Consider the following 11,884-nt stretch of genomic DNA (forward strand, 5'->3'; position numbering starts at 1 on the left):
CTCACAAAAGACGTAGAAACCCATGTCCTGTTTACTTTAGTGCACGTGAGTGCTAATTTAAAGCTGTTGTTCTTCACACATACGGTGGTAACACGTGTCAAACACCTTGTTCAGTGTTGACATGAAAACAATAGATTTAGAGAGTATTGGGGGGCACCCTTCTTGAGGCGTACAAAACGTGGCAATAGGTCTACAAATGAATATCCACACCGAAAAACTTCTGCCGTGTATAAGATATCGCTAATACGTAGGAGAAAAACATGAATGCTTAAGCTTTGCCTACCTTATGTAAGATATCCCTTTACACTATATGTTTATTTATGTACTTATTTATTTGATTGGTGTTATGCGCCGTACTCAGGAATATTTCATTTATACCAGGGCGGCCAGCCTTATGGTTGGAGGAAATCGGGTGGGGAGTCTCATTGCTGGCGTGCTAACCCACGGAGGTCCCCTATACTATACATAAAATATCCATTACGTCTATGAGACGAACAGAAAAGCTGTACCTCTAACATTTATATGTGACGTACATATACACATTATACTTAGGAGCTGAACAGAACCTTTACCACCAGTGCATTCTATATACAGGAGTTAAACAAAAAATCTTAACCTTTGTTTTCTATTTTTAAGCTACCTCATATGAATCAGAATGGGTGTTTCAGTTTCAAAAACGCAGACTGAGATAAATAATAAGGGGAACACCACCCTACAACAACAAACAAAACCGTCCTCTAACAAAGCTATTCGTCGCATGTAAAAGCGCTGATCTAAAAACTGAACACTTGCATATTTTCCAGTGCGTTTGATTCCTACAATACCGGCGTGTAGCATAACCTATCATAGCCTAAAGCCATAATATACATTCGTTAGTTGTTTGTTGATTATAGCACAATATCCACGAAACTAATCGTTTGTCTGTCAATGCCATATCTGATAGCAAGCATGTTGTAAGCTATGCGGATACCTAATACCACGTACAATTTTCCACAACAGTTTTACAATTGTAATCAAAATACAGGTAACGGAAAGGATTTATCTGAAGCTAAATTGCGCCAAGTTGCGTTAAACACACACGGGTTCGGTCCATTATGTAAGAGTGAGATGCTTTCATTTAGCATATTTATGCACCAGATAAGATTGTAAGCTTGATAAACGAAGCATGCCACCAGGTAGTTATCCAGCCCACTTGAAGAAATAGGCATGAGTGTAGGATTGGAGGATCAAAGGTAACCCCCCTCTTCCCGTCATGTCAAGCAAGTTCCGCAAATGCCGGCCAGGCTGATAAAAAATGTCAATTTCCATTCAAATAGGGGAGTATCTTCTGCCTGACAGTAAAAAGAGTTCGTTATTAAATATTGAAATATTCGTCATAGGAAGATAATATATATTCTCCTAAATCTGTTCAGTGGCACAAAGATTTGCTTACTTTCCACTAACAACGGAATGCGGATTGAGTGGGAGGAGTAAGGGCCACGCTCCAAAAAAAATTGTCAGAGAAGGGCCAATGTATCCACACATAAACATTACGCCGCTCTTGAAACAGAGACAACCACATCCACTATACTTTAGGTTTTGGAAAATATACCGATGTACCTGTATTACCACTTGATGTCTTGATATGGGTTGTAAGAATTTATCATATTTACTTTTTCGAAAATCGTTTATACTGCCTCTCATCATCTAGGGGTTTAAAAGATGCCGAGACAAAGGCGGCCCCTGGACCTTTCATCGAGACCTCCCCAGATCCACGTTTTGAACGTTCGCACACTTCCGCCAGGCCTTTTATTTTGCTAATGTCCATGCTTCATGAACGTGTGTTTGTTGTCATCAGTAACACAATATCCTCGTTGGTGAAAGTTTTATTCCGTTGTAAAGGTATCACTATCATGAGCAGTAAAATGTTAAAGAAATGGCTTCTTAAAAGAGACGATCAGCAATAGAAATTCAGAACATACAGGTCTCTCCATAAAAGCCGGCTACCGGCTGTTCGCGTACGCCTGTTTTGGGTCATACCGCCGGGTGTATAGGGCAAAGTTTCAACCGATCAAATAATATGTCTACAAGCAATCTGTTACTCTTATCTTTATTGACAACTCATGGTTTGACAAATGCTGGCCTTAATTTGGTGGAATTCCGGAAGTAATTCCCGCTAGACATACTTGTGTGCGTGTATACACATATCGCGGCTCCCTTCTGTCGTTCCCTTTGCCAGTCTGTACAATAATAAAACGTTATCGCTGATTGGCTACACGAAGGTTGACGAACCAGGGAACACAAGACATGCCGGCTATGCTATGCGTTGATTTCCGTCGTTGTTGTAAGTGTTTACAATATGAAGCGAACTTCTTTTAAAAGAAACAGGAGCCAACATTACTGTGGAAGTTTATTTTGAAGCCACACTTTGTCAGAACATTTGAAAACTGCATGTTGCAAGGATTAATTGAGGTAAAGCAATTGTGTTTTGTAGTGCAGAATTGAGTTTATTTTAGCAATGAGTTCAGTTTTTGGCTGTTCCGGGAAACCTAAATAATTAATTACTACATCTATATGTCATAACTTAAACAGTTAGGTCTGAATTGAATTTTCAAAGTTAAGCTCAAAGTTGCTTCAGGTCTGGGCTTCTTTCAGTTTTGGATTTTAGCAGCCTGTTGATGGTGTCTAAATTGGAGTCCTGTCAATCCTGAGAGTCATAAACGGAATAAAGTAATGATGATGTAAAGTCAAATGTTATGTTCCTTTTCGTTTCACAAAGACCATGTTTTCTGTACAATGTAAATTCACTGTACAATGATACTGAATTCGTCATATGCAAGAGCAAACAGCTTAAAACGACAGAGAATGTATTTTAGAGCATATGGCAAAAATCGCGACTGCGGGCCTGTCGCTTCTTTTCCTAGCGCTTATCTCGTTGCGTTCGACAGCCACCTGTGAATAACCCATCATACAGCTGTTTCAAAAAGTGTGGAGAGCCCTGAACATAAGTCTTAAACACAAGAATGGTGTGATGAAAAGTTCATTCGATGTGTGATTGTACAGTAAAAATAAAACTTTCAAAATGAAAAAAACTCTAATCTTGTGGAATTTGGCCTGATTTCGTCTGATGACTATAGATTGCAAACTATTCCGTGCATTCCAACAATATACTGGAATCTTCTAGTTTCGTAGGATAGAAATAAACAGGAAACAAAAATGCTATAGAGATTTATGGGCTTCGTGAAAGAACTATTTATATAGCGCATCTACACAAAAACGCTTTCGTTGGCAAGTGTAAGTGTGAAATACAACCTCTTGTCAGTTTACGTCAATAGTTTACTCTGGCTGTTCGTGTAAATGCAACTTAGAACTATGACGGACGTACAATTATGCAAGAAGAAAAATGTAGTGATGTTCTTTACAATTTATTACACTCCATTGGTCGAGAGTTACTCAAAATGTTGTGTTGTCATCGTAAGGAGCGGGCGCCGGGGACATTCATTCCACCACAGACTACTTGTTTATGTAGGAATACACTCAAATAAAAACACAGCATAGTGAGTAAAACCGGGGAAGCGACGACAGGGTGATAGTAGGCAATAGGTCACCAGTCACCGGTGAAATACGGGTGTCTTGTGAATTCACTCTGTCAGTAAAATATTTTCTACATAAAACGTAAGGTATCCAACGTAACAGCTTATACATACTTGATGTATTATTCGAAATCTGTTCAGTGCTTCTTCCCCCAGACACCTATCGTATGTTGAAACAAAGTATGTATGTCCCAAGAATTACTGATGCTGACTTTCTTAGTGGAATTTGTTTTTGTTATTTTGATTATGGAAAAATGGACTATTCTGGCCCACAGCGTACATGGTTATTTGAAAACTTCGTCCGGTCCATGTGACAATCGAAATACCGGTGTGAAAATCCTCATTAAAGTGAAAATGACAGGCGGTTATACGTCTCTGGTTTTTTATAAGCAGATACCAACGAAGCACTCTTCCACAAAGAGAATTTATGTTCATGCATATCTCGCAAATGAGTAATACGTTACCAATTCGCGCTCAAAGGCACTAGTGAAGAACAAATTACAAAGCTGGAAATATCTTTGTCTCCCCTTTTTCTATTCCAACACATTTCTCTCCGGTTAGATAAATTTTAAGCTTAGAATGTCTGTTGTTGGCTGTGCCTCGAATCTCCATGAAATCTCAAAATTAACCGGTTTTCTGTTACATGATACCGTTCGTGTTTCACCGGTTACTTGACCATTATGTTAGTTATCACACTTTCGCCGCTGCATTGATTTTACTCTCTATGCTGTAAGCCGTTAACCAACAAGAGGCCGTATTTCACCGGTTACAGGTATGGCCATTTGTCAACTGTCACACTGTCGTTGCTCCTGTGGTTTTACTCTCTGTCCTGTAAGTCTTCTATTATATTGTATTCTTGTATAAACCATTTTTCAACTGGTGGACTTCCACTGCTCCCTTTGCATTGTTTTAATGTTATTGTATGTTAAACTTGATAACTGCACAGCATTTCAAGTAATTCTAGACGTCTAAAAAGTTGCAGTTAATCTGCCTATGCGTCGAAACAGACGTTCACATACAAGCCGTCAACCGTCAGCCGTTCCAGGTCAATTTTTTAATCGCAAGGCCAATTCCCAAAACGACGTATAACACAAACCACCAAAAAACTAAAAAAACACATAAAGTACGAAAATAAGAATTCATGTAAAAGAGAAAAAGTCAACGGTTTTCTATGATGTTACAAAGACGCAAGGTGTGTTCTATGAGACTGAGTGAAATCAGTATTGAAATCGTGTACCATGCTAGAATATCAGTTGTCGATAACAAAATATGTATCTCAGTTGTGCCTTGATTGCAACTTTTCATATATCCAACGTGGCGATCTAACACGATGAATATACATGCCTTAGCTCCAAGTTAACCGGAACTAGACACAATCATGAAGCAGAGCTCCAGATATCTGGACTCTCTGTCCATATTTATTTACAGGAGAATTACACTCATTGTACAACTTGAAGCCGCGAAGGCGTTTGATGGAATAACCTTGACACACTAGTTTTTGCAGTAATAAATTGTGAAGTTGGTCATTGATATTGTTATGTGCACAACTGCCGTCATCTTCTAAATTTAGCTTGCCACTGTTTACATATGCTGAGTTCAGGGCCTGCTGTCTGCCTCTGCCTTAGAATGTTCCAGAATATCCTCAGTTCGGGGCCTGTTTGTTTACAACAAGTGTTCAGGAATTTTCTTATTCTAGAAAATTCCACCAGTCTATATAAGACCTATGAAAGCAGGTCAAGGAAAAGGGAAGGGGAATTATTGAGCGTTTTGGATGCTTTCGCTGTGTGTTACTTTAGTAGGCCTTTTGTGCTGAATTTTGGTGTCTTTATAGCTCCTGGCTTTGTTATATCCTATCTCCACCGAGCACTTGTTCAGTCTGAACTTGTATATTTAATTTGTGCTCTTGTGTATACAGTGCTTATTAGTACACGGACCCTGTCTGTGGAATTTTGTGTATATTTCGTCATACACTCAGTTATACTGTGGATTTTCCCTCTTATGAACATTGCCTCTGTGCAATTTTTAAGCATTGTGAAGTATATGCGTCCGTTTGGACTTGACACCGTTGTACATGTAAGTACTTTAGTATTTGTATAGATACTGCTATCCTTTCTTGTTAAACTTAAGTACTTTAGTATTTGTAAAAGTCTTGTTATCTGTTCTTGTTAAACCTAATAAATTGTTGTAAAATAAAATCTGCTGGTTTTGGTTACTTTTTTGTGCGGCTAAACTGTCGTGTATTTCGAACAAGCCATCTCTTTATAATACGGACAGTTTGGGTCGTCACACAACAAGCAAGATCTAACAAATGCTACAAGGTGAGGTATGTACCCGCCGCATGCAGGACTCTTTGGTATATTGCTTTCCAAGTAAGGATAATTTACAATGTCAAAATCGAAACTATCCCTCTTGTCGTAAAGTCTGCGAGAGAGGAAACCGTTTTGGTCTTTGTACAAACATAGGTCGAGATAAGACGTACCGTCTGGAAAGTCTGTTGTTCCCTTTAAATAAAGCAAAGGTATCTCAGCCATGGTCCTATTTAAGAACTTACATGAACAGTCAGAATAAATCCCTAACTGAGATAGATTCCGATGACCCCGTATTTCGCCGGTTTCCTGTGACCATTTGCTAACTATCATACTGTCGTCGTTGCTCTTGTTTTACTCTTTGTGCTGTAAGTCTTTTATTATATTGATTATATGCTACAGTGCATATTTATTTAATTATTAAATGGAAAAGTTTTATGGAATCGTTGTTCATAACTGGTTTGATATGTTCTTGCGAATATGGTACCTTATCGACCCTGGGACGTTTATGTGAAGTACTTAGGTATATGCTGACGCCTGGGCCCATGGTTGTCTTTCGCATCCAAGGTTCGACCGAATCTAGAATACTGCGTATCATAAAATGCTTCCAGGGAGCTAGGAATCGCGTTGATTGACGTATTAATAATTAAACATGTATAACACCTTATTTTTCTTGTTCGTTATTGTACATTTTCATATTCATCCAAAGAGAAGGATTTCATTGTCACGTAACTTGAAATGATTTGAAAATAAGAGGCGTAAGTCACATTATTGTGTTATTCATATTACTCCTTTTTGTACAAATTAAATGTCGACTGGTCACTTATCTTCACATGTTCACTCACTGTTGCGACCTTTGAAATTTATACAACCGCTCACAAACCTTGTGTCGTAGAATCGACATATATATAAAAGACAACAACGTATAGTAAAACTCAGAGTAGTGACGACAGTGTCATAGTTACAAATGGTCACACCTATTAACGGTGAAATCCGGCTTTTTGTAAATTTATTTTAGTCAGAGTTTTATTCAATCTGTCTAATGCTAGGCATTTCTATCTTAGGTAACTCCTACATTTTTACATTAAAACTTTTCAAACGTTCACTGTCTTGTTATGTACAATGTGGCGGATAAAACACCATGTACTGAATGTTTATTCGCAACAGTTACCAGTATTGCCCAAGTATCGAATTATTCAACATTCCATTCACAATACATACAAGCAAGAGAAATGGCAGTCCTGTATGCTGCAGCTTTACAGATCCACAAACCATGTGACGTTTGTACTTTAAATCAAATGTTAAATAGCCCCGCCATATGATTCAAACGTTTGGGGAATTCATAGCTCTGCCCCTATCATTCTCTCATTTCAGTCACCATCATTAAGGTTTCACGTTGATGTATTTTGTTCATGAAGGCATGTTCGTTTGTCTATAACAGACTGCCATTCCTCACTACCCTACATTCATAAAAACTGTACTTGTTGACTTGTATTTCAGCTGTACAGAAATCGTTCCATGTAAATGTAAAAAGGCATGTATATTGTAAGAAAATATTATTGGAAAGTATATCAGACACGTGCATTGCAGCGAGACAGGTGACTTTTTACCCTCCACGGGAAGCTCTTAGAACGTAAAGAATGTCTAGGCAGTTATCACCAATCAAGTCTCTGTAAGGAACTGCTGAAACACGTGCACAAACACTTGCCCACGATAAACTGCGTGTCATTGGTTTGAAAGTTGACAAAAGGTTATGACATCAGACTGTATATTGTAGAAATTTTTATCGATGACCGAATGCCTGTTGCACAGAAACAACGGCTTCTCAGGTACATTAAAGAATGCTCAAGATGACTATTTAAGCATTTGCATGAACAAATGAAACCCTGTGACCGAATTTCACCGGTTACCTGTGACTATTGTCGATTACCACACTGTGGTAGCTTCTGTTGTTTTACTTTCTACAATGTGCTTTTATTTATATTGTACACCTCATAAACCAGGATTCTACTGCCCTCGTTGGGTTTCACCAGTTACCTGTGACAATTTGCGAACTAGCTTGCTCTGTACTGAGTTATTATTATCCTCTTCTGGTTGGCAATTACATTTGTAACACTGTTATTAAATGTTTGAGGAACTCTATCTGTCATCTGGCATTCATGTCGTCTCTGTATCTTGATTATTGGAAATAATCATTATAATCATTATAATGAGAAAGTTCTCATACTGTTATCATACTAAGATTCCATACCAGCATGTACATGCGCGTATGAAGGTTTCCACACCCTATATGTGAGCTCAAAAGATGTGTGAAGCCTTGCACACTGGTGTATTGATACCTACATACTGCTATTCTATATAGGTTTATGTGAATTCTGGTCTGTGAAATTTAAGCCAGTTGGTAACCTTTTGAAACTTAGTCCAAAAGACTTGCTTGCATCTTGCAAAATCTGTGCTAAACAGATAAGATCTTCCATCCAGGAAATTTTTTCATGTTTACAGGTACTGCATTAGACATCAAATAGATACCAGATCAAACGCACTACACTGACGCACAGTTTTAATCCTTGTTTACATACGTGTATTATTGTCCCTTATCTGTGAGGTACAAATGTGATTGAATGCAAACATAGTATACAGCCCTCAGCCAAAAACGCTGGTTCAAAGCTGAGTCAAGCGCATTTACACTCTTAACACCATTAATATATTGAGTGCAGACACATATACGTCACCACAGGAAATTCGACTGATGCAACGTTGCAACAGCTTTGTAAAATCGGGCCCCCTAGTTCGCATGCTCTGCACTAAGCCATTGGCACGAGTTCAATTTCACCTGGACATGGACATGTCCATTCCCCCTGCAGCGTAAACGCAGATAGTGGGAGGCATAAAACACATCCCCGCCAGCCAATTAATTAACTTGTACAGCATCAGATGCAATGTTTCCGCTAAAAACACCACTGATTAAGAATAATATGCTGAGAGCCTGTCCCTGATAGCAGTTGCCTTCACCAATTATCTGAAGTTTTTACAAGCTAATCTGCTAGCCCAGAAGAATTTTAGTATCAAGTTACATGTTATATCTAACGTATTTCAAAGGCACAGAATGAATCCATATATGCAGAGAACACATAAGCAAAATTTGTGGGGGTTTTTATGTACCACGAGCCAGCCTTTAAGGAAATTTCTAGTCTTGCTTTATGGATTGAACTTCTCCTTCTGTTGCGATTTTTTCACAATACTGACAATTAATCAATGAAATTACCAAAGACCTGCCATTAAAATTCAAGGACGTCATATTCATTGATAACAGTTCGTTTTCGGTTCTAATGGGTCTGTCTTATAAATATATACCTTAAACATATAAGACAGATATGGGTTCCTTAGTCGAAATGCATTAATGTTAATATGTGGCGATAGTATATTATTGTCCAGATCCGACAAGCTCGATGCGGACAGTTTACAGTCCGAGACCATGGGCATCTGACAATGACCACACCATACAAAACCCACAACGTCTTGCCCTTAGTAATCTTATCCATATTAAACCGAACAAATAACAAATTGAATAGAGAAGTAGAAAGTGTTTAAAAAAATTTTAAATGTTGAATACTTGCAGTTATAATTATAAATTCAAGGGTAACTGTTATCCATACGATCATCTGTTAAAATGGGGTTTTTCTTCGGACGTTTCATCGCAACAGTTGTAATGTAGCATTATATATCTATTCCTTTTATATACCATGCTCTTTCAAACGGTTCAGTGATATTATCAAAAACCCAGCTCCGTTACTATCATCCAGTTGACTGCTCTCATACAATACTACCCAGACATCCATTCGTTATCTTTAGCTAGTTATATTGTCTAAAACATAACCATTTTATTGTAAGGAAGTTCTAGTCGCATGGTGTAAATGATTTAATATCAGTGCTAACCATGACAACGTTCTTGTGTTAGCTCTAATCCCGATCCTCATGTTTAAGGCTGATAAGGAAATACTAATGCCCGCCCTTCACAGCGGAAGCAGTCTCGAATACGTCATGGATTTGAGGAATGCATACGCCATATCTACCTATAAGCAGTAATTCCGTTGTCACGATGTTCGAATTATAAAGTGATCCGAGGTACTCGGGATAGTAGCATACTATCGACGTACTGAGTGACGCACAATGAGTGAGGTATTACAACTCGGATATGTCGTTGTCAATTAGATTGGAAGGAAACCTATCCTGGTATTAGGCACAAGGACCAACTTTGTCACGTCGAACTGGTTATCCAATTGTAGTTGTCGATAAACAAAACACCTTGTGTTTATTCTGCAGACTTTTCCACTATGTCGTCGTCCACACAGCAACCGTGGGCAATAACCCAATAAAGCTGGCACGGATCAATTTCATTGCGGAGCGGCTAAACCCCTGTTTGGAGCTGACTGATGTTTGTGGCCAGTACTGTACATGGTGTTGAGCCTGTATAGACGTCAGCGGGGCTCAGTCAGGAAATCATCACCTGCGTAATGGTCTAAATACTGTATGGGTTTACATCATCTGTCCTATCCCTTCTAATAAATCCAGAATAATCAGGGTTCTGAAAAATACTCTCTACCAAAAATGTAAGATTATGTTTCCTAATATTGTTTGTATTTTGACACAATCATGTTTTCAAGTTTTTCGCCCAATACTTTTCCGACGTTGACGCCATTCACTCATAACGTAAAAGATGAATTGGAAAATATGAATGTTGATGCATTTGTTATATAATGTTACCTTGATTTTTTTACAAAACTGGTGCGATTTAAATAGAACTCTCAAACATCTTTATATTTTTATCTACTTAAGGTTGAATTTTTAACTTCACTTTTTTGTCACAAAATTGGTACGCTTTAAACAGAACTCTAAAACATCTTTACATTTTTATCTACTTAGGGATGAAATTTTATAATTCAATTTTCACTACCAACCGCCGTGTTAAAATGTGTACACAAATTAGGAAAATGTTAATGTGTTGTAGCACCTAGCCCATTGTTAACTCTAGTTTAAATCGCTCTGTAATGATCTGTTATAACCAGTTCAAAGCAGGTCAGGTGTGAGAAGCAAATATGTCCGCTTTGATCTGACGTAACTTTCATGTGTCTGAGAAGGCGACTTAATGATTTGGATGACCCATTACAGAGAATCCCTATACCACTTCTGTTTTCGACCATCAACATTGTTCCCTGATAAATGGCAGAAATAAACATTGGCGAATCCATTGTGGACAAGATCAAAAGGCACAATGCTAAAATATCAAAGAGTAGCTGACAAAACAGGAAGACGCGTATAACATGATACATTACACACACAAAAAAGACAGCATCGCTGTTTAACAGTTGTGCTTATCTTTTGTAGAAAACGTATATGTGATCTCAGTGTTCGGATGTAATTCGCCTGCTGAGAATGACAAATGGATCGCAGGCGATGATATTCTTCAATTTTATACCCATATAACCTTTAACGACACAAGCACGTCGCCATTATTAGCAGTAGATACCACTTAACAATACGTTATTGTAACTTCCTCAACCTCGCTTAAAGCCATTAATACATTTGACTATAACAGACTATAATGTGTCGCAGCCTTCACTAATATATTATGAAAGGCAACCTTTATACGAACCATAGATTTATTTAGGTATGACTGTATGTGATATAACCGTGTGAGTATTCTGACATTGTTCCCGATATACCAGCCCCTTCTTCAGAGGTAGTGACTATGACTAGATATAGGATACAGTGTGAATGTAGTTAAACAATAAGCCTGCCTTCAATTTTGTTGAGACAAATTGTCAGAGTGATAGGTAAATTTACACCCATTCTTATTTCATCCATATAACGAAAATAAAACTGTTATATTTCAATATGGGTGCTAGGTTATTTGTGTTATTCTGGCTGTGTTAGTCTAAACATTAATGATGTGTGTATGGTGTAGCAAACGTAGAAAAAACGTCATAAATGAAATTGATATGCCTA

Source organism: Liolophura sinensis, chromosome 7, assembly GCF_032854445.1.
Source record: "Liolophura sinensis isolate JHLJ2023 chromosome 7, CUHK_Ljap_v2, whole genome shotgun sequence".
In the NCBI taxonomy this organism is placed as follows: Eukaryota; Metazoa; Mollusca; class Polyplacophora; order Chitonida; family Chitonidae; genus Liolophura; species Liolophura sinensis.